The sequence below is a fragment of the Hoplias malabaricus genome, chromosome 4, assembly GCF_029633855.1.
Source record: "Hoplias malabaricus isolate fHopMal1 chromosome 4, fHopMal1.hap1, whole genome shotgun sequence".
In the NCBI taxonomy this organism is placed as follows: Eukaryota; Metazoa; Chordata; class Actinopteri; order Characiformes; family Erythrinidae; genus Hoplias; species Hoplias malabaricus.
This window is the reverse complement of record NC_089803.1, coordinates 27,029,797-27,052,060: the sequence shown is the minus strand read 5'-3', so window position 1 is coordinate 27,052,060 and position 22,264 is coordinate 27,029,797. Positions and strand designations below refer to the sequence as shown.

Sequence of the window (22,264 nt, the reverse complement as noted above, 5' to 3'; positions counted from 1 at the left end):
TTATTAATTATTGTAAACCATAATTGTAATCACTATTACTATTAAAGATACAGTATAGATGAAATTTATCTTGCAATAGAGCCAGTAGACTTTATGTTTACATGTTTGATACTGTGCTATGAAGCGTAGACTTCCACTGAGTTTACATCAAAATGTTTGAGACAAAATACTGTATATTATATACTTATGAAGACACAGTATACTTATATACTTTGTCTTTAAGAATGTATGGTTTACACTAAAGATATTTTGGTTTCAGCTGCACTTTGTTCTAATGTTACACCACGAAATTTCCAGGGTTGAACTTAAGATGCCGTCTTATGCAATTTACCAAAAGAGCACAAACCCATCTTCCAGTAAAAATCTTTTCACTTCTGAAAGCAGAGGTAAATCTATCAGCATTAAAAGTAAAATAATTAATAATGACCTTAAAATGCTTAAGCACTGAAGCAGTGGAACCTCCAACGAAACATCTAGCACCTTGACACTGTAAAACTATCCGAAGGTGTCACGCCTTGGTCCTGTCATGTCTGTTTTCCCAACCATGTGCTCCTTCTCAGCACATGGCTCTTTGTTGTTGCCCTAGTCCCACCTTTGTTACGCCTCCTTGTCTGTCCTCCTCGTTATCTGTCCAGGTGTATCTTGTCTGTGTCTTGTATTTAAGTTCCCTTGTGTCTCTCCTGTTTGTCGAACATTTCACCTTTGTTGTGTTTCGTGTCGAGTTGTTTCATAAGTAGTATCGCCCCCGTCAGTTTGTCTGTTCTTCGCTTTGTCTCATCCGTGCCTCGCTTCGTTTCCTGTCATTGTTTTGTTTCCCTGTCGTCATTTAGTCTCGAGTCTGTCTGTTTCTGCTTTCCCTTGTTTTGGTTTTTGCCCCAGTCCCAGTCTCTGTTTCGTGATTCCTTTTTGTAATAAAGTTTAACTGTGTTTTAGCAAGTGCGTCCACCTCCGTCAGTCCGCTCCGTGATCCCTGACAGAAGGAGACTGTTAATTTAGAATTGGTTCAACTGATTTATTCAACTGTAATAAACAATTTGAATAAACAACAATATAGACAAGTTTTTAATGAAAAAAGAAAGCATTTTATATCAATTCAAACCTTCAAAATCAATTCAAATCAAAAATCAAATTCTGTCATGAACAAGGTTTGTTAAAAAAATGCTCATGTCTTACAATTCTGAGGCTAACAGAATACAAAACAAATTCTTGTTCTGTTTGTTTAATATCAGAAGTCCAATTAACTCCAAATTGAAAATAGACAGGTAACTGATATTTTTAAATAAAAATATTTTATAAGTGTTGTAGTATTTCTGATAAGGTTAAGTTTTTTTTTTGCTCTAGAATGAGTGTGATCACTGCAAAGCCAGCCTGGGCTCTCTTTTTTTTAATTTATGTACTAAAATTCTGTTAGTAGGACCATGCCAGAACACACTCCCCTCAACCCTGTACATACCCTGCCATCTCACGTCATTCACATCATGTACCCCATCTCCACCCTTTGTATTCATCTATCCAATGAGAGTTTGGTTTTAATACACGTTCTGAACCCTCCATGAACTCCTTCCCAAAAATATATCTGAGTTCACCTCCCGTTTAAGTCTTCACAGGCGTGGTCTGTACTATCAAAGTAAAATATGTAATACATTTTGGAGATTATGTTGGCAGAGCAGGCCAGACACAGAAAAAGCAAAACAGTGTTAAATTAGGAATTAGGACCTATAATGAAGCACTAAACTGAAACTAGGTAAGGGGTCTTCCCTAATATGAGAGATGATGAGAGAATATGGTAATTGGAAAATTGTAAAAAAAAAAATACATAAATAAATATGTTGCTTAAAGATATGGAACTGAGGACATCATCTCTGCAACAGCTCGTATGCCACTGCTTTTCTCCTCTGTGAAACTTTATGGTCTAAGACGTTCTCTTTCATTTTATTATACAGACAATTACTCTTAAATTTATACAGCTAATCTACCAACAGTAGTGTGAACCTGTGAATAGGAGAATTATATTATACATTATAAGGCCTAGAGTTTGAGGACAGACACATTTTTGTTCTGAAAATCAGTGGTATAAAAAGGTAAATTTTACACTACATATTGAAATTTTCTGTGAGGATTTGATTGCATTCAGGAAAAGGCCCATTCCTTAGAACAAGCACTTATGTTGGATGATTAGGTCTAGATCACAAGCAACACTGTATATCCTATTAAAAAGTACCTATCATTTCAGAGAACACTGTTCCAATGCTCCCCAACCTGATGCTGAGGGGCTTTATACCCTCCTAGCCTGTGTTTGGCATTGGGCATTTTGACCTTAGGTTCATTATTGTCACTAAAGGTACAAACAGTGTAAATGTACCTTTAAAGATACAACTGTGGTGTTAAAGTCCAGTTGTGTTCCTTAAAGGTACATTATATTCTCTGGGGTGAATATTTGTAAGATTTTATTGTAGAACTGTGACACTTTTTCTGACAATGTAGGTTCATGTGTACCAATTCCAGAGCAACCCATTCACTGTAAACTGATGTTCAAATGAATTAAGTGATTTGAGTGATTCTGTTTTTAAATATATTCAATATATTTAGTGGGGCGGCGCAGTGGTGCAGCAGTCACACAGCTCCAGGGACCTGGAGGTTGTGGGTTCGATTCCTGCTCTGGGTGACTGTCTGTGAGGAGTTGGTGTGTTCTCCCCGTGTCTGCGTGAGGTTCCTCTGGGTGCTCCGGTTTCCTCCCACAATATATCGGTGACTCCAAAGAGTCTGTAGGTGTGAGTGAATGTGTGTGTGTGTCACTCTGTGAAGGACTGGCACCCCCTCCAGGGTGTGTTCCTGCCTTGCACCCAGTGATTCCAGGTAGGCTCCGAACCCACCATGACCCTGAACTGGATAAGTGGTTACAGACAATGAATGAATGAATATATTTATGTCTCAGTCAATTTCACCAACAAATTATCTTCAACAATTTTGTTTTGCGTTTTTGAAACTGTAAAGTCGTGATTTAGCAGAGTCCTGTGGGTTTTAATTAAAAAGCACTGTATATGATTCTCAGCGAATTCCCCAGTGTTAAATCAACACTATTAATGTTAAATTAACACTTTGAGTGCTACAGTTTAACACTCTTCAAAATGCTCAGTTTTCATTTAATAGTGTTATGAGTTTGTGCAAGCATGTCGTCCAATGTAGTGTGCAGCCCTCGTGGTGCCCTGTGATGGACTAGTGCCAAGTGAAGGGTTTGTTCCTGCATTGCGCCCAGTGAATCTGGGTGGGCTCTAGACCCACAGTAACCCTGACCTTACAGCGAACGAATGAATTATTTATGGTTAAATTAGAAGTTAAACAACATTAAATATATAGTTGAAATATTTAAAATGAAATGCATTAGTCAAAACTAATTATTAAAACTAGTATGCATTCAGTAACAGTTGTATCAAGCAGTAGACACTTAAATAAATGTGTATGACATTTGAGTTTATGAAGTTAGAAATATTAAGGTTGCCTTCATTTTGTTTAGTTCTGCTTGCTTATCTGAGTTTACAGTTTGTTGACCAATGCATTTATTGTGCTATAGAGACCATACAAACCTGGTTTATGTACAAATGTACACCTGATTTAGCAACAGATGTGACCAAATATCAACACATGAGATGTATTTATAACTGTACATTCATATAGTCATGTATTTTATTGTTCATGTCGGATGTGAAAGCATTCCTTGTGTTCACTGATTCTGATCTAATAATGAACAAATTCTATGGGATTAGGCTATCAGACACATCTTATATTCCTGCTGAAAATGTAATTGAATTTATTTACTACTAAAGGTAGAGTATATTTACCTTTTTAAGGTACAGCAGTGGTAGAGTCCAGTTGTGCTTCTTAAATGTTCTTAGGTACATTGAATTCTCTTTGTAGCATTTCATTATAGAACTGTGTTAAATGAAAGTGCATAAGTCCTGGAGAATAAGTTGTGCGTATGAAATCACAATTTTAAAATCTACTATTATAATAGAATAAAGTATATATATATTCCCTAATTAAAGCAAAAGGTACCACCACAGTGGCAGTTTATCTGACAGTGTGACAGTGTTCTAGTTCTGCTCTGCCCTGTACTCTGCTATACTTTTCTCAGCTCTGCTCGACTATAATGTTCTCAGCTCTGCTCTCTCTTCATTCTACTAATAGTTTTTCAGAATTACAATGAATAATGGCTTACTTTCAGCATATTTTCTTATAGAAAGATGTTTAAAAACAGTTTAAACTGATGAGTTATGTGAGATTATTGATGAATGGGGCAGCTGTCGGCTATGTCCATTTCTTACAGCTAAAACCTCTTTGTTGGTGTAAAACAAAAGAAGCCTACATGATTTGGTAGTAACAATAGAAATTTAAAAAGTCTAATTTGCTTTCTAGTAAACTGCAATATGTAAATCACTACAACGATTCTTTGTGGTAAGTAATAAATGTTTCACAAATGTAGTATAGCATCATTTTTTGGCATCATTTACAAATTATGTGAACGTTTCCTAACAAACCAAATAATAAGGGTCCACAGTTCTTTATAACTTACATTAAAAGTATGGATTTTATTTTTTCCTTTGAAATTGGAAAAAAAAGTGTTTTGACCCAACAGTGACGGTACCTTAATGAATTATATACTTCATTTCTTAATGCCTTCCCCTTACATATCTTGAAAGACAAAACAAACATGAGGGAAACTTCAATGAAAGAAGATTCTTATATCGATGAAGAAACCATGGTTTGAATTTCGAAATTAAAATCCTATGCCTGTACATGAATAAAATATATTACATTGTGTAACTGTGTTGATAGCACATTTGTTGTATGTTTAAGCATTTGAGACAGTTGAATGAGGAATAAGATTCTTTGTCGTTCCTTGGGAAAATCATCAGTTACTGTATCAACAAGTATATTCTTTGTACAAAGCCAAAATATGGAACAAATATAAAGACAACTGAAACTGATTGTTTTGAAATTTGCGCTGATGTGAAATTTCCATGTTATTCATCTAAATTATAACTTTAAAGAATGTTTTCATACATGGCTTTTTTCATATATAGCTTTTATATGCATTGAACAAAACAACAAAATTTCTAATTGATGCTTAAATTTAGGATACACTGTATTAGATCAGGTTTGAATCTGAGATGAGGATATTTGAAATGTCTCTCATTTTGTTTACTGATTTACACACAATGATAAAATATTTCACATTAATTTTATAAAGGTACATTTTGTGACATAATTTTTTTTATTTTCAATAATTATTTGAGCTGAATTAAAATAACTGTTTGATAGTTATGAAGTTGCCATTTTAAGAGTATTACAAAATATGAAGTTTACATTCCTTGAAGTTAAACAAAATCTAAATATTATTTTACATCACAGGTACAGTGCAGTGATTTCACATTAGTTCAATGCATATAGAGAGATTGTGGGAAAATCTCCCTTGTCCCTTGATAATTCTTTGCAGGGTGTTTTTTTTCTTCTTTTTTATCTATCTATACATGATCCCATGAGGCACAGAGACCATGTGTGTTTTTCCTCCTGTGTTTGTCAATTCTGATCACACTCCCTCTGTCTAGCCCCCACGCCCTGATCAGGACCCTGCTCCCAATCCCATACAGCCACTCAGACAGAGAGAAATCAGACAGAGAGGAATCAGACAGAAAGAACAGAGGAGCACAGTGGGCCCCTGCCCCTCACGCACAGCTCCAGGACTGTGAGGCTGTGAGGACCACGGGGGTAGACAGCACCACCACCACCCCCCTCCATCTCTTAGTCCCCTGGCCCCCATTTCAGCAGCATACACACAGCAGGGGGCAGAGGTCAACACCCTCAGTCACTTCAGCACACAGCACTGCATCAGTGTGGCATTATAATCACATACATAGTGCACTGGAATTCACATACACACATTCCTATAGTGTCCACACCACTGCCCTTTACCCAGTTCACATTTTGTAAATAAGAGGGTTTCTGAATACATTTTATATCTATTTCATCTCCAATACTCGAACATTGTGTGATGGAAAACTGGGGAGGAATTCAGCATCTACACAATAACATCACTTTGGTCCTTAAACGTTCACACAGTGTTGTGCTCAATATATTTTCTCTGATGTAAGGCTTTAATAATATAATACTGTACTCTAAATGTTTTGCATTAGATTAATTCTTCACCGTGATCTAATGAGCTTCCTCTCTATGTCCCCCAACTAAACAGCAATAATCTGTTCATATCACCATTTGCTCAGGTTATTCACATTCACAAAACAGGTTATTCACATTAACATTTGTAATACATTTACTACAACAGTCTCATAGAAGCTGGAGCAGAGAACTGCTCCCAAAACTAAAACAAAATTGTAAGTGATCACAGAACCAAACAGTTATTGTAACAGTCAAGTCAATCAATTCTACACTATAAACACTTTATATGTTTATTTTAAAGTAGCTAATTATTTTTAATCCTGTCTATGTTATTTGTGTCTATACTATAAACGACACTACTGGGTATCTATATACTTACTACTGTTGTTTAAACAGCTCTTGCCTAGATAGTATCATTCATTCATTCATTTATTCATTCATTATCTGTAACCGCTTATCCAGATAGTATCAATATGTAATTGAATTGTGCTTTAAATAAAATGACTAATGTAAAAATGGGACTTAACTAAAGTCACTTAGAGTTGCCATACTCTCAAGGAGAACGCATGCGTAACTTAAGCAATTTACGTAAAGGCGCCTATTAGGCCTCAAGGCGGTAAAGCAAACCTAATGAATGTAAACAGAAACAACTCGGCGAGATGCCTTAGATATTTAACAAGGAGTTTCTACTGGGTACGGATTTTAGGTCATTTTACTCTTAACTTTTCTTTAGGTCTTTTTTACCAGGACAAACCCAGAGGTCTTCGGTCTTCCTCGCCGCAGAGAACGGTGATGGACTCTCACTGGGGATCTTTCGACTGGATGAACGAATCCAGGTTTTTCGGGCTTTCGTTTAAAAGAAGGACTCCACTGAGCGTCCTCAGCCCCTTCTTAGTGAGATGGGAATTTTAAAGCTCGGCTTGTCCGAGAGTAAGCTCAGCTCAACTCCTGAACACAGTTAAACTGCACTCGAGCGGCAGGGACAGTATGAAGTAGAATGCACTGCTTTAATATTGTCACAAAATAGCGTGAATGCCTCAGACCCGAGGAGCTTAAATCTGGAGACGTTTAGTTCGTATATTTACATATGAATTTATGACTAAGAAATATAAAAATATTGCATTTACTCCTGAAACATCTCAGCAGATAATAATAATAATAATAATAATAATGATAATAATACTTATTATTATTATTTTAGTTGTTGTTATTGTTGTTATTATTTTTTTTTTAAACTAAGAAGTATTATTATCAATGTAATTACAATAAAATATGCTAATATTTTGTTCATATTTAAATCGCCTGAATGGACCACGCGATTAAAATATGTCCAGAACATTAGCATGTTTTATTTGATCATCGACAGTATTATGGTAATGGTTAGGTTTAACAGTGTATTGTGTTGAGATATAGATTGGTGCCAGGCGCAGTGTAAGGGCTAGATTTGATAGAATTTTTCACACTCAACTTCGGCTTCGGTTGCATTTTTGAAAGTTTGAATCTAAAACCCAGACTGAGAATCACAAGTAAGGGTTAATTATTAACAACATTGCATTATTAGCCCGATATGACTCAGAAATTAATAATGACGTGTGAGAAAGCCTTATTTTTAAAAGTTATTTTATTTTTATCTTGAACAAGTTGTTTGTTTGTGTGTGTGCGTGTGTGTGTCTGTGTTTGTAAGAGAGAGAGAGAGAGAGAGAGGTTTTATTTAGGACGCAGAGGTATTTAGTCGAACTGAATTAATGTTACTTGCGATATCTTTATTCAGAAATCGGTTCAGAAAGCTTAACATTTTTTTATGAAAACTCTACGCTTATAGTACAAAAACAACACAAAGAAAATAATCAAATGCATTACTTTTTAATCCACGCAGCACTGATTTGACTGAATTTTAGAAAAAAAAACGACGAGCTTTCGTTGCTTTCGCATTTAATTACTTATTATTTTAGGTGTGTAATGTCACGTTTTCGGATCCACAAAACACGTGGCGCTGCAGAAGCTGCTCCCAAACTCAACCAGACTCAACATGTTCTTTGATTAAATTCAGATCAAATAATCGTAAATATATTAGCTGTTTTTGGGATTAACGGAATTAAAAAATATATAACTGATTTTTGAAAAGGGTTTAAAATATTGATGTAATCTAAATGATCACAAGGGCACCTAATTGTAAACTGCATTTTAATCTCATTGAAAAGTGTTCATCTTGTCCTTATTAATCCTTATAAAGTCTTTAAAAATATTTTTAATGGGTTTATATATGGTTTATATGTATATATATATATATATATATATATATATTAACTGTTATTAATGATCCCATACATGCCTTTAGAAACATTCATTAGCAGCTGTAACATGAATACAAAAAGAAACGGACACGTTTTTTGATCAATAGTGAACCCAAAATCATCTACAAAGTTAAAGTTTAGATTTTACTGCTTACTTTTTTTCTCCATTAGTCAGCATCATTTCTATCAGCTTCAATATATATTCAAATAAGATGCAACATATGTTGCCCGTTTAGTGTGTAGTAAGTGCTAATCTTTTTAAAATTTGTATTTGACCTAAATAATAATCATTAATTAATAAATGATAATAAAACACTCAATAAATGTAAGGGTTCTCTTACAGTAAAGTGGTCCCCAGCTGCCATATACTTTATTGCATTTATATATGTATTAATTACTTTTTTTTTTTAAATAGTGTGTTTAAAATGTGTCTCTTTTTATATGAACGAGATTATATTCTTTTACATCCCGTTCAGATTTCTCAACAGGCTTTTCTGTCCCTAATTGGGAGCTCGACTACAGGTAGCGCTAATTGAGAGAGGGCGCTCATCTTTTTCCCTTTCTCTGATTGGTTGACTCCAACCCCACCCACCGCTCTGTGCCATGATTGGTCCCTTGGAGCGCTAACGTCACTGCAGGCGAGAAGAGGCAAGGGAGGGAAGCTGAGCGAGAGACAGACAGAGACAGAGAGGAGAGAGAGGGAGGGTGAGCAGTCACATACACGAGGAGCGAACCACACGAACTGCTAGAGACGAGTGGGAGGACGTTGGAGGGGAAAATAACAATGAAAGAGTTAACTCGAGCTCCGTTTTTAGATAACGACAGGATTCACAGAGAGAAAAAGGGGAGAAATGGAGGAGCTGCAACACTGCTGCACGTTTGGAGAGGAAAACACGCTGCTGATGCTGCTACTGCTGCCGTGTGGTGCTGCCACTGGACTCGAGAGGTATTCTGTCCGTCTGAGGAAGGAAAACCATATGTCACTGCTTTCTCTGCCTCACTTTGATCATATTTTTTTCCCGAGAATGTGCGTTTAGGCTGGCTTTGAAATTATGCAGCATCGCTCTGTGTCATCTTATTCTGTAGCTGTAGCCTAATATTACTATGACAATTAATATTACAGCCTGGTCTTAGACGACCTACTTAAGCCCTGCCAGCCGCTGTTATGTAGCGGTTGGAACAGACGGCAGAGATGAAGACGTGCTGTTCTCCAAGCTGTGTCTCTGGCTGATTGAATGTGGTGCTCAGGGTTTACATGAAGAGTTTATCTGTCAGATTTCTGACCTCCATCTCTGACCTCTTCAGCAGTGGACAGGCCCTCGTCCACTCAGCCTCGGAGGTTCTGTGGGGGCCCTTATTCTGGGAAAATTATCAGAATAATCACACGGAGCGAGGAATGCAGTGAATTAAACAATGAATGTACTTTATCACTTATATATATTCTATAATGTGTGTGTGTGTGTGAAGGGAGTTGCCTTAACACTTTTTTTCTTCATATTGTAAGCTACAAATTCCCCCCTAGTCTTCACTGTTTCACTGTAGTTATTGTATACACATATTAAGGACAGACCCCCTTTATGTACTAATTGTGTGTGTGTATTGGGTATTAATTTCTTCATTTTCCATCGACTTGTTGTAATATTCCTCCGGGAAGTGAAAATGGAGATATCTAGAAAAGCTTGGACTTAACTGATCTATTATTAATCTTGTATTCTTCTCTATTACCATTTAATTTTTAATATACAAAATATGCAGACGGAAGTATGAATATGAGGGCGTGTGTGTATGAGCTAAATTAACTGGTGTGTGTGTCTGTATGTGGGAGCTGCCTAATGGTGCAGATGTTCAGATCTGTACAGAATGGCCTACATGAGCACGCGGACCATACAGAGAAAAGAGACCCCCCCCCCTCCCTCACTCCCTCACTCACTCACTCACACTCACACACACACACACACACACACACACACACAGACATTCATAAACTCACTTCATTCACATTCACACTGCCCTCACACAGAATCTTTTTCTGTAATGAGGGAGAGCATGCTGTATTTTCTTTTCTTTTTAAAGAGTAAAGATGCGCGTGTGTGTGCGGTTGTGTCTGTATATATCTAACACAAGGCGTTCTCCTAATAGGGAGATAAATTAACCAATAATAAAAGTGATGTTTATGGTTCAGAACCTGCTCAGAAATTTAGAAAAATAAAACCTTTAGTGCCTGTGTTGATGGTTCAGATCTAAAGGTTATGTCTGTGTAGAGTGCTATAGAATATCACTTTTTAAAAAAATCTAAATTAGATTTTATATGAAGCTGAATTAAACACGGCAGGCTACAATTTACACAAAGAAATTATATTTTTAAGAATTTTTGTACAAATTGAATTTGCGCTGTGGATATTCTTTTCCCTTACAAATACAAAAAGAAAAAAAAAACAGTTTTTAGCTGGAAATAATCTGGGGTGTGTGTGTATGGAGGGTATGAACTTATGCTTAAAGTCCTTTTTCTTATTCTGGGCTATTGATCTTATCATATATTTTACTGGATCACTCATTAAAGTATGCAGAACAACTATATGCTTTTAAATGATTACAAATAAAACTTTAAGCCGCAGGTTACTGGCAGAGTATGGCAGTTTTACAAGGGAGTGGTTGGTTGATTTTTGTCTTGCTTTTTGCCTGGGGGCCATGGCATTCCCTGTTTAGATGATAATTAGAGATTAGAAATTTTGTCTGTTAGACCTAAGTGTCTTCTATCCCATCAGAGCTGAAGTATTTCACCAATTAAAGGAATTAGCCTGCATCTTTTATTCCTGTCTGTTCTGTCTTTCAGTTTGTCAGCGTGACAGTTCTCCTCCTGGAAATTTCTCATCACTTGCACTGAGCAGGCTGGGGGTTGGTTTCTGTCTTTGGTTATCTAGCTGTATGAGTATTAACACGTTTCATAAAGCTAGATAACCGAAAGTAGAAATGATTCTCAAACTCTCCTTCTTGGTGTTGGATGCTGGAGCAGTATCTGGATCTTTCAGCTGCTGCTAATGAAGCTGCTGGACTCTTCTCTACAGGTAGAGAATTACACGTCTGTTGTTGTTCTTTTAACTCAGGCCTGAAATAGATGTGTGAATGTTTTTAGATATTCCCATCTCTTATGATTTGATCCTAATGCTTATAGAACACAAAAGTTAAGAAAAGCAAAACGTTTGTATGGTAAGTAAAAGTAAAAGGAAGTATATTTGTTCTGAGTACATTTATAAGAAAGTGCTGTAAGTGATGTTTGCGTAACTGTAAAAATAGGTAAGTTGAAGGTTTATTTTAATTGCTCAAAGACAATTCGGTGTGTTGTGGACGCACTAAAGCAAAACGGCAATATAAAATATATATAATATATTTATAAAACGTATAAAATCATATCAACCAGCTTCATATATACATTGATGAATCCCTGATGGTTAGATAAGTACTTCTCTTTCAGCATTGTTTTTTTAATCAGTGATGGTCAGTAATGAATGATTAGATTTAACCCCTGTGCTGAAGTTCAGTGCCTCTACTCACAACTTCTAACTTCATACTGCTGCACTCAACTGTTGTCATTGGAAATATATATATTTATATAAAACATTCATACATGAGTATGATAAGCATGTTGTTGTTGAAAAGCAATTTTATATTAAATTTACATTACACAAGAAAGTTCAGTGTTTAAGGAACGGTTTAGTTTAATGTACAGTTGTCTGATTTTGGGGAAATATTTCATTCTGATTGTTTTCCCAAGTGTCACAGATTATTTTTGATTATCTTCATAAATTTAGCTCTAAGTGTTTTATTTCCTCAAGAAAGCCAGCACATACATTGTTTTTTTTTGTTTGTTTTTTTCCTGGCATGAGATCTGAACACAGAATGCACTGCTAGTTTATGAGCTCTGCATCATGAGGTTAAACCTCGCCCCTTAAACATGATTAAACATCATTAAATAATGTAGGATAGAGTAAAAAATTCAGCTGTTGGATTTGAATATTGCACTATTTCAGATTGCGATTTTGATGTAAAACTGATTGATCTTTTAGCCCTCCTTCTGTGGCAAGATGGCGCTTGGACCTAATGTCACGTGTGCCAGTTGAACATATACGTAATGAAACATGTGCAATGCAGCATCTGAGAGACAAATGGACAGACGGTTGCCATGGTACCAGCTTGGCAATAATTACAAGAATTGTTTAGTGATGCTTCATTTTCATTTTCTCTTTCTGGTTCTCCCCTTAGAGTGCTCTCCCCATCCGGAACATGGTGTAATGAAAGAACATAACAGAAGCACAGGCAGCTTGCTGTAGATGTGGCAGTGACAGAGGCAGGCAGAAAAGGGTGAATACGCCTTAGCCTTTGACCACCATCCTCCTCCTCAGTGCCTAGAGAGCTCCAGTGCCATCTGTGGCCCTCTGGGGGACAAGGGAAGCCATGCCCGTGCCACCGGCGACAAAGCCCCCTGTCAGCTCTCTGGAGCCAAACACAGTGAGGGAGGGAGGGAGGCCATCTTGAGGGAAATCTCCCTGAAACAGCTAAGATGGCTGGACTGGCACACAGGGTGAGTTGCATCATGGTCTTTTTTTATTTTTTTATTTGAGGATGTCGGTGTTTGAATGTATTTGTTTGTACCTGTGTGTGAATGCTTGAATGTCCATGTGTGTGCGTGTGATTTACCACTGAGGCTCATTTCTTTGCCTGAGATCTGATCTTACTATACTAATTAGCAGAGAGGGTTTTTTTTGGAGGGGGGAGCGGGGAGAGTGCAGCACAGGAGGAGGGGATGCAAAGAAAACAAATGAACTGGCACCGATTGCAGCACAGCCTGCCATCTTCCTTTGTTAGCATCGCTTTGTGCACCTCGAACATGTGAATGAACATCAAGCACCGTTCGTTAACTGCTGGATAGTGTTTGTTGTTGCTACACGGTTACCTTTGCATTGGAATCGTAATTCCATCACATTAAATATCTAATTCAGTTTTTCGCCAGTGCTAATTCAAATAAGAAAAACTGTAGCTGTAAAGCTTTTATTGGGTTATAAGTGTAGTTTTATTACACAATATTGTATATCATCACATATATATATATATATATATATATATATATATATATATATATATATATATATATCCAAGTAGCTTTTCAGAATTCCTGTATACTAGTAATGTCTGGAAACCTGGTAACATTACATTTTGATCTGACACTGACAGCATGCTGTATAGTATAATGTATTGTGGAATATTCTACAGTATTACATATAATTAGATACAATATTATATGTCCACATTTAATACAATGATGCAGTGCAGTATTACACTAATAAAATAAAGCTTATTGATTAATTAGCTACTTTGTGTTTTCAGTGGGATCTTATTTGGCTCTATTTGAAATGTACTGACCAAATTAACTAAACATAAACTAAGTTGGTAGGAACCATATAATAGTTTTGGGCTTATAGACCAGGGCTAGGGGGTTGATATTCTTGTCTGAATATTGTACATTCAAATGCAATATTAGCCTGTAAGCAAAATGGATATTAACCCGTCTAATAGTTCTTTAACCTCTGATCTTAAATGTCTTAAACGTTTCCCTATAAAGCACATAACCACGATAAAGCTCACTGAATGTATATTTGTTGAGATTGTTGATGTAGTGAATTCCCTGCGAAACTTTTTTTTAGGGCAGAGCAGTGAGAAATTTGCTTCTATACTGCACTTATTTACAATTCAAATCTTTTTTTTTCTCTCTCTCTCTTAAAGTAAATAGTTTTGTTTGCAGTCAGGGGTGGATAACGAGAGGAAAATAGAGAGGAGACAATAAAGCAACTAGTGCTGCTAATGAGTGGGGCCGAGCAAGATCCTCTTGACATAGTTGCATTGAAAGGGAAGAAAGACCCAAAGCCTGAGCATGCGTGTGTGAATGAGAGAGGCAGCATCCCAAAGGCACTTCCCATACACTCTGTGCAAACTGCACCTTGCACCATTCTGCGGCTTTCACTCTTCTCCAATCCCTCCTCCTTTGCAGACTTTAGTCAGGATTCATTGCTTGTAAAAATGTCAGTTGGTTGAATAAGTGAATCAAAGAATGAACAATTGAATGAATGAATGAGCGAATGAATAGATCTCCAAAATCCTTCACAATTCCCATCATCTAAATTCACTCTAAAGTTTAGTCTGCTATGATGTCATGTCTAATGCATTATTAGCGTCATTGTAGTCGTATTGTATCTGCATTAACATCAGTTTGATTGTGAAATCCTCCAGAATGCAGAGGCTTGACATCTAGGACATACACAATTCAATTTCCTTTTCTATACTAAAAAGGGGCTAAAAAAGTATTCTTTGAAGTGATTCTATTTTCAGTTAAGAATCCTCCAGTGGATGTTTTTATGATGTTTTATGGAATAATGGCCTGTTCTTAACATTGTAAGTCCAAGTTTTAGGTGACTTTCATTTTAAGACATTGAAATATACTGATCAACTGTATGTTTCATTATAAACAGATCATAACTAGTGCTGTTTAATTAAACATAGATCAGTGTAGTGTGTGAATAAAAAAACATTGAATAAAAATGACAGAACCCATATTTTTTATTATGGTGGCACTACTGGTCCTTTGTGGTCTATTCCATTTAATCAAATTGTGATGCATAGTGTACTGAGAATGTATACATACATAAAACATGTATTTTTGTGATTTTATTGTGATATTATTACCCACCATTAATCATGATTTATTTTAATGACTACTTTACATGGCTGTGTATTATATATGCTTAAAGGAAGTATTGCAGCGATGCACTCCCTCCCTCTGTTCGTTTGGCTCTGAGGCTATAGCTGAAGCAGCACCTCCGTGCCCCTGGCGCTCTAGGCCTCCATTTTGAATCAGAGCGAGGGTGAGATGGGTGCAGGCTGCCATGAGACCGGCAGCTGCAGCACCATGCCTTAATGAACAGAACGTGGTGTCTGCCATTATTATTCTGCCCCACTCGCGTCTTCCCTCCCTCAATGGAGGCCCACCTCCCCCCCAGCTCCCTCCTTCATAAAGAACCTCGTCGTTCCCACCATTGTCAGGACTGGTACTTCTCCAGCACTGCTCAAAGGGGGGCAGGGTGGGAAAGACTGAAGCAGACCAGACACGACCAGATGCCAAAGACATGAGACTGTTATGCAGATCGGCGAGCTTTTGTGTGCAAGAGCATATGTGTGTGTGTACATACGTGTGTGTGCGTGCATGTATTTGTGTGCGTGTGTGTGTGTGTACAGGAGCAGGCCATAGGCCACCTGATCATGTTAATTGGTCTACTCGCCTCTAATGCTTGTCTGGCAGAGATGGAGATGTTGGTTTTGGTGGTCCGATTGAAAGGGGCATGTGGCTCCTGTCCAGCATGCAAAATGTACATTCGCTCTGCAGCAGTAAATGCACACACTACATACACTACATCAGTAGTAAAGTTTTACTGTTATGTTACGGCTTGTTATTGTTATTTGGCTTAAAAATTAGAGTTAAATGTTTCAGCTGTCCCAGAATTTCAGTTCTCCATTCTTGTAACTAAATAGTTAATATATCAGCTTCATGTTAGTTGCTAAATAATGTATATTGCTTACTGAAAAATAAGGATTTACGCACCTAAGTATTCTTAATTCCCTAAAAGTTTTTACATCTACAGTGTAGCATTACACCAGGGTATTTTTTTTTTTATATTCATAGTGGTTTGGTGAGATTTGTATACGTTAGTGGTGATAGGAAGCAGAGGAATAAATTATTAATTCTTATAAACAGTTATGATTTTATTATAGCTTTAGATGATTTTGGAAAGTTTTATATTAATCAAGTTTTAGATTTTAATCAAAGACATATGCCAATTATAAATATTATTATTATTATTAACAATAATAATATATTACATTTGGTCAATGCTATTTTACCACTATCAGTTGTGTAAGCTCCCAAGACTGGGAGTTGGTTTTACTGGTGGTTAGACTTTCACTGTAAAGAAATCAACAATAAATCATCTCTCCATATTACATCGATCCACACAGAATAGATAATTTATTATTATTATTTTTTTTTGTAACAGTGGAATTCCCATTTTGATTATGACTTGATTAGTGAACAAAAAACACCCATATTAGTTTGGTTATAGAAACAGAACCAGTGTGCAAACATATCCTACAAAAGGTCATAAGACATAGAAGTTTCTGCAGTTTTAACTCTTCACAGTAAAAAGATTAATGTTTAACAAGACAGAGAGGAAGGGAGAGAGAGAGAGAGAGAGAGGACACAGCAGAAAATGAGAGAACAATGGGTCACTACCTACTAAAGGACAGACCCTGCTGAGGAGAAATACAGTATGAAAAGCATGGCATGGAAAGGTGACAGAGTGAAATAGTATGGAAAGGAGAAGAGGTTGGGGGGTGTTTGGAAATAGATTGTTCAGAGGAGGAAGAAAGGGAGGGGGAGCATATGACATTGACAGGGAGATGAGGCGCCATGTTTAGTTTCGTCCTCGCTACTGTAAACAGGAGCTCTGTATTGTAGCAGTAGCTTAGCAAACCTTTACGCAGCATTATGGCCTGCAATCCCAAAGCATGTGTGGGGTCCAGGGAGGTCAGTCTGTCGGTACTGTAACAAATGCTGCACTCAGCTGAGGCCAAAGACATTTACAGTACATATTCTGTGCTTATTTTTAGGAAGCAGTTTTAGTTTTGCATAAAAATGGTCTGTCATATTTAATCCATATTTCAATTAACATAACATGGTAAATAAACCAACAGAAAAAAACAGAGCATTATAAATTCATGTTTTATTAACATATGCTAAAGTTGAACATATTTGATATTTATATACATTTGTGCATTGTATAATGTTAATAGTGGGTCATTTTGTTGAAGAGTAATGCAAAAAAAAAAAAAAAAAAGATTGAACAATTGATGTATGTGGTGTAATAGTTGTAATAAAATGTGATTTGCTTAATTCAAGATCAGACAGTTAGCTCAAATTTAGGTCAAGTGCCTGAGGGGTCAAACTGTAAGATTTCAGGCTTTCTGTGTCATTGGGCCACTGCTGATAACTCTCCTTAATGAGGTACGGTAAATCCTTATCTCATTTTCCACTGAGGAACAACAACAGGGGACGGTTAGGAGTGTCTGTTTGGGTGTTCAAAATAGCTGGACAACTGACAAACAGATTGCACTGTTTTCACCAACTTAGGAAACTGTTCCTCAGACAGTAAACCCTTAAACAGTGTTTTATGATGAAGAAGAGACATCATTATAATTGTATTGGAGGTCAGTGCTTGGGTCACATCAAGCCAAGGCCTTTAGTGCTTGTACGTGCGGACAATACGGAGGATTCACCAGCTTTGGCAGGAGTATTACTCCGCCCTCATATGCCATTCAAAGCCTTGGATGACATCCAATGTAGGTCAAGCCTAATCTTTGTCCGTTAATGCAACTTTGGCCGAGACTAATCTATCACAAAGAATGTCTTAAGTATCTCCCAGGAAGACAGAGAAGTTCTTCCAGTCCGGGCTTTTCAGATTAGAGGCTGTCTGCATGAGGGACCCAGAGGCAGGGGTCCTCCACCAAGAGTGAAATGAGAGTAAGGAAGAATTAGAGCTAGCCAAAGCTGCTAATACTGCACTACTGGATAATCACACAGCGGGTTATGGGAGGGGTGGGCTGGAGTGTGACCTGCTTTTTTTTTATCTTTATTAAGTTTATTTTTTATTGTCTTCTTTATTTTGTCCTTGATTTATTGTGCACAGCCGATTAGACACATGTTCTATGCTATGTTCTTTTTATTATCAGAGTCTGGCAAGAAATATATATTAAAGTGCAGTTCTCAAATTTCATTTATGAAGAGAGAAACATGGATGTTAAAAAAAATAGAATCACCTGGGTCCTCATGTGCTACTTAGTTCTGAGAAGTCAAATGTAGACATTTGAAATGTATTAATGTGTTTCAGTGCCAACTAAGAGCGCGTATTTTGTATGACTATACACCAACAAACTTATCTTGTATCCTCCACCCCTTACTGACTAATTAGTTTTTTATCTTACATTTAATTTGTTAAAACCAAAGTACAGCCAATGCTTTGTTGAAGCATGACTAATAAAGCTCTATAGTCAGCAATTGGAGTTGGCCAGTATTTTATCATTATAGCATACTGGTACTTTTAATATTTCCTAATATTTATGAAAATTAATAATAGAAATTCTAAGTATTCATACTAAAATAAATTTGAAATATTAATTTAACTATGTTGGGATTTTTTAGTACTAAGGTGTTATCTAAAATAAAACTCTATGGTGCCCCACATATTATATGTGCACAGCTGTGTATCTGCTTTTGCACAGAAAAAGAGACCTTAAGCTGTCCATCAAGTTCAAGTTCATTGCTGCTGAAGCATCCTGACTGTGGGCAGCCCTACACTTCTCTTTCCCTGTCTCTCTCGCTCTCTCTGTCTCAGTCAGAGCCGCTCACCCTCTGACCTGTGTGGAGGTTGCTATGGTAGGGAGTCTGGCTGCCTCAGTAATGTGGCTGTGAAAAGGCGGTGCTGTCAGGGCTGTCTCGAGATGTGTGCCCCCACCCCCCCCCCCACACACACCCCACAAGCCCTCGCCTCTCGTCCTCCGCAGCTGGGCACAGCCCCGGAGCCTGGGAATGTCAGAGCCTCGTGTTCAGCAGACACCCCCCACTTACCCCCAACACTGCTGCACCCCACCTTCACCACAGCCCCCCCACAGCTCTAGTCTAGCCGTTGCCTCAGCCCTCTGTCTCCAGCCATGCAGCCCCACTCGAAGCCCCCTGCACACAGACCCCAGTACACCCTCAACATCAGGGGACCTCCCAATCTAGTGTAAAGCTTTATCATGAGAGTCCCAGCCTCAACATATAGCACACAAAAAGGAGGGACGTGTGTGTGCATATGTGTGTGTGTGTGTGTGTGTGTGTGAGAGAGAGAGAGAGAGAGAGAGAGAGAGAGAGAGAGAGAGAGAGAGAGAGATTGATTGTTTTTTTAAATATATGTTCAGGACAAATGTTAAAGAAAAATATAAATTTGTAGTATACCATGTGCGTTTGTTTAAACAATCTGTAAAATAATGTTGGTAAATGTAAGAAAAAAAAGGAACAGTAAAAAGAAAGGTTATTATTAAATTAAAGAATTATTTTATATTTCAAATATTTTCACAAAAACACTAAAACTATGACATGGACATAAAAAAGAAGAGTTTCCTACTGCTATAGTAAGAGTTCAGTAAGATCTCTTTTCACTTTTTAACCAAAAGTCACTCTGCTCAGACTTGCCAAGATAATAATGTGTTTATTTGGTGCCCAACTTAATGAACCAATGAACTGAAGTCAACCATTTCTCTTTATTTGTATATTATTTCTCCAGAAGAATTTAGCAGTGAACAGTGCAGTTATCATCTGGGTAAAGTTAAGATTAGGAGGCTTATACTTTCTGATTACACATTAGTTGATCCATATATATATATATATATATATGTGTGTGTGTGTGTGTGTGTGTGTGTGTGTGTGTGTGTTTCACAGTCTTGGTATGAATGGACCAGAAGAAATGCTATTATATTTGTTCTAATTTGTGCTAATTATATATTATTCATATATTTTAAAAGTTATTATTTTGCCCTCCTCTTGTGGAGTTCCCATTTTATAGTGGCAGCACAGGGTTTATTGTATGGCTACACATCCTGAAATGCACAACAACTGTTGTGCTTACGTGTTGGGGAATGTAAATGCAAAGTGTATGGTTAATGTGGAGTATGATGAAGCAATTGTTTCAATTGTAAGAGACACACGACTAAGACTGGAGACTAAGCCCAACAGTTTCAATTGTTTTTCACGTCTTCTAGAGAGTGCCTATACTACAGTTCTCAATGTGTGTGTGTGTGTGTTTTGAGTTTCCATTCTAGTCCCTCACAATGTTGGGAGGGGAGGGAGAAATAAAAGGAAAGTGATTTGCATAAGCTGCATGAAGTCCAAATAGTGAGCGTGGTGAAAAAATAGATATCAAAGAGCAACAAAAAGACAAAAAGGACAAACCCTGCGTTGTGCAGACAGAGCAGAGAAAGGCGAAGCTTGCATGGGAGAGTGGGGTGAAATTGACAGAGAAAGAGTCTGATCTGCTCCCCTATGGTGATAAAAGGGATCGGATCCTCTGTGTATCATTTCCAAACTGTGAAAGAGTTGACACTCTATTTGTAAAGTCTTATTGTAAGAGAGGAAAAAAAGATTGATCGACCATCCTTTATTTTGTATTTGAATACCAAGAAATGTATGGACACATTAAACCACTATGATCATTACTCTGCCGCTGGTTTAGTACATCTCCACTCAGACATTCTTACAGATATCTTAAAGTTTAATGCTCATTCACTTGCACCTGTTTCATAAAATTACTACTGCTCATTTACAAACCTCTGGCTGTTTAAACTGTTAATAATGTGTGTGATGTGACCTTAATCTTACGGATTTTTTATTCCTCTTCTTTTTGTTTTGTTTTTTCCAGATATGGCTGAGTATTTAAACTCCAAATTCCTGAGCAGTTAACTGCAACAGAAGAGACTGGACAACTTCATTGAGCTTTGAAATTTTCCTGGAGAGAACTCTGATATTTCAGTTAGAAGTTCAGCAAGTTTTTGTTCAGATTTTAAAATATAAGCTGTGATGTACACTCTCAGAAAAAAAGCTTTGGCACAAGTGCATTATTGTCACTGAAGGTACATTGTAAACATACCTTTTAAAGGAACAACAATGGTTTAAGAGTCCAGCTGTGGTCCCTAAAGGTACAATACATTCTCTTCTCCTCAAGAAGAGGTGACTTTTGTAAGAAATCATTATAGAACTGTGTATAAAATAAAATAACTGTATATATGTCCTGGAGATGAAATGGTGTGTATGAAATATATATAGAATATGGTACAATAATAATACTTAATTAAAGGTGCTGCATATGGACCCTGGAGGGTACCACAGTGTCAGCAAATGGTACAAACACAGTGACAGTTTTTCCTGACAGTTTATATAAGCAAAGTCATATGTGTATAGCACATCACATCTTTTGTACTGAATGTTAATTTACTGGATGTCTGAAATCTATGACTCTAAATGTTCACTGTTTTATATTTGACTTGGGATATGGTTCTGTCAATAAAGCTTTTTTTTAATAAACCCTTGTCTAAATCTGCTGAGTGGTTTGCAGACAATCAAATGTAAAATCATAAATTATACCTCTGTTAGTTCAGACCTTGCAATAATTTGGATGAGAAACATTCCGGTAAATATTAAACTTATATAATAATTTTAAAAAAATAAGTAATCCAGGCGAACCTGCCCAGTTCATATCACATCAGCACCAAGGACAGCGGGCTACGGATAGAGAGAGAGAGAGAGAGAGAGAGAGAGAGACTGAGGAAAAAAAGAAAAATTAAAACGTAGTCTATGTTTGTTGAATGCGAATATATTATTGCCACATAACTCAGGGGTCAAATGTAGCCTAAAATAAATCTAAATATACGGGTTTTCGTCTTTGTTCGTTATGAGATAGAACTGTTTGCGTTTCCTTATTTTTATTTAAATAAATTACTTTAGTTAAATTAAGAAAACGAAATAAAGAGAAACGCGAGATGAAACAATGTGAAACGTGACAGCGCTGATTAATAAAAATAAATCCATAATTATTACGAAGTCCAAAAGGTCTGAAATCCTCACTGAAATCGGGGATATTTTTGTCATTCAAACAATAGCAATA

The 22,264-nt window shown here is 36.9% G+C and overlaps 1 long non-coding RNA gene across 1 annotated transcript; it reads left to right on the top strand.

The window, feature by feature from the left end:
- The first annotated feature begins 11,329 nt into the window (after nucleotides 1-11,329).
- LOC136695680 (uncharacterized) lies at nucleotides 11,330-21,649 on the top strand. The gene is made up of 3 exons (XR_010802331.1): nucleotides 11,330-11,533; nucleotides 12,729-13,047; nucleotides 21,023-21,649. It is a non-coding gene; the product is annotated as an uncharacterized lncRNA (long non-coding RNA).
- Nucleotides 21,650-22,264: the final 615 nt, after the last annotated feature.